This window comes from Orcinus orca, chromosome 6, assembly GCF_937001465.1.
Source record: "Orcinus orca chromosome 6, mOrcOrc1.1, whole genome shotgun sequence".
NCBI classification, from domain to species: Eukaryota; Metazoa; Chordata; class Mammalia; order Artiodactyla; family Delphinidae; genus Orcinus; species Orcinus orca.
The window spans coordinates 30,485,628-30,490,005 of NC_064564.1; the positions used below are offsets into that span (position 1 = coordinate 30,485,628).

Here is a 4,378-nt window from a genome sequence, read left to right on the forward strand (position 1 = left end):
GCAGTGGTTTTCAGCCTTGGCTGCACTAGAGAACCCCCAGGAAAGGGAGAGACGTCTCTCCCTCCCTCTCTCTTTCTCTCCCTCCCTCTCTCTTTCTCTCCCTCTGTACTTCTGTCTACCTCTCTCCCTCTCCCTCTCCCTCTGGGGTGATGCCCGATGAGCTCAGAATCGCAGATGGCCCCCCCATCCCCTCTCTGTGGCTTGCATGGGGGATGCACCTTCTCACTGTGGCCCGGGCATGGCCTTGACAGTCAGACATCGCGTCCTGCACGGACACTTGTGTTTGTTCCATAGCGCAGGTGGCTGCAGTCTGTGCTTCTGTAGATGGGGGCTGTGCGTGAGCCCTTCATCTTCCCCGCAGACACCACTGGTGCTCGTTCGGCCTCGCGGGTGATGCGGGGGGCAGGGGGGACAGTCTTGTGTCCCCACCTTCTTGGGCTACAGACAGGCCACGCTGGTCCCGTGGTGACTGGGGGCTCCCAGGAGAACCCCACTGCAGACCGGAGAGGTGGCCCCAGAGAAGGTGGCGTACGCCTGGGGCCGGGCCTCATCAGTGAGCCACGGGCCACCTGCAGCAACAGCTGTCTCACCGTCCAGGGGCTGGGTGTTCGGGCGCCGTGGGGTTGAGCCACTGTCTGCACGGCAGCCGTGTTTGTCTTGTTGAGCCCGGGGAGGCCCCTTGGTGGCTCCTGGAAAGACTGGCCGCATTTCTTCCTGCCCTTGGCCTTAGAGCCCATCACGTTCATGCCGTTTCTGGTTCCAAAAGGACCTGTGTTAATAAAGACCACGTGTTAGGACAGCACCAAAGTGTCTAGAAATCCGGGCCAGGAGGAGGAGGGAGGGGGATTGGCTGTGCCCGCCAGTGGCCTGGGAGCCCTGCCCGCCTGCAGAGACCTGGCCCGGGGCCCGCGGGGAGGCCGTGGCCCTCGGTCCCCAGCGCCTTCCGTCTCTGGGTTCCAGGAGAACTGCGTGATCCTCAGGGAGCTGGTGAGGCTGCAGGCCTTGAAGTCCCGCCTGCTGGGGTTCCGCACGCAGGCCGACTCCGTGCTGGAGATGAACATGGACAAGACCAGCCAGGTGGTGGCCACTGTCCTAGGTAACACCGCCTCCCCCTGAGTCCCAGTGGGGACGGGGTCAGGCGGACCTTGACCGGACGTGGTGCTGCCTGAGACCCCACTGTGTCAGCCCTTGGGGGTCACCTTCCCAGACCCTTCATTCTGCCTCGAGGGGCGCGGGGTCGGGGGTGGCTGGGGGGCCGCCCCAGGGACGTAGCCGCGCCTCTCCCCTCCGCCCGCAGGTGAGCTGGCCCAGAAGCTGAAGCCCCTTGGGGAGCAGGAGCGGCCGTGATCCTGGAGCTAAAGAAGGCCGAGTGCCAGAGGCGGGGCCTGCACTTGGACGGCCCCATCAACGCCTGGGACCTGCGCTACTACATGAACCGGGGGAGGAGACGCGCTACCACGTGAACCAGTACCTGCTCAATGAGGCTTTCCCCATGCAGGCGCTCACACGCGGGCTGCTGGGCATCTCCCAGGAGCTGCTGGGGCTGACTTTCGACCTGGAGGAGGGCACCAGCATGTGTCACGAAGACGTGAGGCTCTAAACGGTCTGGGACGCGGCCTCGGGCAAGGTCATCCATCGGCAAGTTCTACCTGACCTCTATCCTCGGTGCGTGCGTGGGGGAACCTGTCGGCCGTGGGCCGGGGCTCCTCTGTCGAAGCGGGGCCCCATCCACGTCCCTCCGCAGGGTGGGGAAGTCCGGGCACGCGGCCTGCTTCGGCCTGCAGCCGGGCTGCCTACAGCACGATGGGAGCTGCCAGATCGCCATCGCGGCCACGGTGGCCAACTTCACCAAGCCTACGCCCAACCTGCCCTCCCTGCTGCAGCATGATGAGCGGGACACCAACTTCCACGACGTCGGGCACGCGATGCACCAGCTCCGCTCCCAGGCGCAGGGCTGCAGGCAGGGGGCGGGGAGGGCCCGGGCGTGCGTGGTCCTCAGGCAGGCCCTCGCCATGGGATTCATCCACTGACATCACCCCGCACGTGGTGACGCCCTCGGTGTCAGCTTCCATCATCAGACCCCAGGCACTGGGCGCATAAATAACGGAAATGGATGTCCTCGAGGCTCTAGAGGCTGGAAGACCCAGATCAAGGAGTCAGGGCTGGTTCCCTGCATGTTAAATACATGCACTCAAGAGTTGCCTTGGAAAAAGACAAAAGAAAAGAAAGGAACGTTGCCTGCAAGTCTGCTGACAGCCGGTGATGAGAACCAGAGGGAAGGCTCTGGGGCCGGGGGCGCAGTGCCCTGTGAGCTCGGGGGCTGCTGCCAGTCTCCGTGGAGGCTCAGCAAGTCCCAGTGACTTCCCCACGTGGGGGGCGCCAGCTGAGCGTCTGGGCCCAGGACCCACTGCTCGTTCAGTCTTCCTGTGGTCAGCCCTTCATCCTGAGCGCGATGCTCTCACAGGCTGCACCGGGGCGTGTGCGGACAGTTTACTGAGCTGTACAGACGTCACTACTGCTTTGGACCATTTCCGTCACCCCGAAAATGTCCCTCACGCCCTTAGCTATCACTCCGTCCCCTCGCCAGCCCCTGACAACCAGGAACCCACTCGCTGACTCTGTGGATCTACCTGCTCTGGACGTTTCCCCTCAGTGGGGTCACGCCCTGTGTGTCCTTCTGTGTATGACTTCTCTCGCTGAGCATCGTGTTCTCAGGGTGTATCGACGCGGCAGCGAGCGTCAGGGCTTCACCGTGTTGTGTGGCTGAGGGACGTAAAGACGACAAGAGAAAAGAAAAGAACGTTGCATGCAAGTCTGGTGACAGCCGGTGATGAGAACCAGAGGGAAGACTCTGGGGCCGGGGGCGCCGTGCCCTGGGAGGCCCTGGCGCTGCTGCCAGTCTTGGTGGGGCACGGGCAGCACCGTCCCTCAGGAGCTGCTGGACAAGCTCATCAAGTCCCGGGAGGCCAACCCAGATGCGGCCGGACCGAGGGAAGGGAAGGGGGCTTCCGGTCTGCCCGGCTGGAAAGCGCGGCCTGGACACGGTGCCAGCCCCCCGTCTCCTTCCTCCCGCCCCCCAGGCCTCTTCAACCTGTGCCAGATCGTCCTGGCCAAGGTGGTTCAGGCCCTGCACATGCAGACGCCCGCGGACCCGGCCCAGGAGAATGCCCGCCTCTGCCAGGAGATCCTGGGGTTCCCAGCCATGCCAGGTAGCCAAGCGCGCACCGGGCTCACCTCAGCGGTCGGTTGGCGGCTACTGCCCAGGTCAAGAGGATCGTCTGGTGGTGTGTGAATGGGGACCGACTGACGGGCTCCGGCCGAGGCCCGCTGACCTCTGGCCTCTTCCTGCCACGGTTCCTTGGCTGGTCCCTCCAGCTGTGGCCCGCGGAGTCCGAGGGTGGGGTGGGAGGCTCTGCACATGCTTTCTAGAGAGCCTGGAAGAGGCAGGAGAGGGCTTCATACCCCGAACAGAAGGCATCGACGAGGTCTGCCCGTGCGTGTCGGTGCGGACACGCGGTTCACTCCCTCGTGAGCGCTTTAACCAGCGATCTCTCCGTGGTGGAGGGCGAGCCCCGACTCATCTCTCGCAGCCTCGGCAGCTGACCTTGTAAGAGGCTTAGGAGTGAACCCTCGTGAGCTTCAGCAGAAAGTCGGCAAAGATTTATTTGTGTCCCTCCACTGAACTGCCAGCAAGGTCCCCGTTTTCTACAAGTGTTGGGCCAATACTCTCTCTAGTGGCAGGGGACTCAGACAAGGCTGCTTTGGGGCCCCCACCCCCGCTCTGGGGCAGGGGCACTGAGCGGCCAGGGAGCCGGGCAGGAGCCCCTCCGCGTGTGTCCCAGTGACCCACCTGCCTGCGACCTTCGGCCGCCTGGCAGGAAGCTACGACGCCCAGTCCTGTGGCCAGTCATTCCTGCAAGAAACACTGGAACCAGTTTCTGCCAACCCGCCAAAAAAAAAACGACTTCAAAGGCAACGTGGTGTCACAGGAAGGGCTTGTTTCTGTGTTTCTTTGTTTTTAGTTCATTAGGCCTCACTTAAAATTCTGATTCCACAATGCACTTGCTTTGGGATCTTGAACAACACTCATAACCTCTGCAAGTTTCAGTAGAGTAAGTTTATGTGATTACCTTCATCTGTAATATCCCTGTGTTGCAATCTTAATTAATTCAGATTAATGCATCTTAAGCTTAATCTCAAGTTCAGATCAAAGACTAGTTCTTCTGTGACTTCTCCTCTGAACCGATTCAAAAGCCTCCTCTCCCGTCCTCATTTGGCTTCTCTTCTCTTCTGGAATCTCATAAGAACTTCTATGACCTCTCTGGTTTTTTGTTGTTGCTGTTGTCTGTTTGTTTGGTTTTTAATTGAAATATAGTTG

At 61.4% G+C, this 4,378-nt stretch overlaps 1 pseudogene; it reads left to right on the plus strand.

Moving 5' to 3' along the window:
• The first annotated feature begins 324 nt into the window (after positions 1-324).
• Positions 325-1,888, plus strand: LOC101270230 (thimet oligopeptidase-like; annotated as a pseudogene).
• Positions 1,889-4,378: the final 2,490 nt, after the last annotated feature.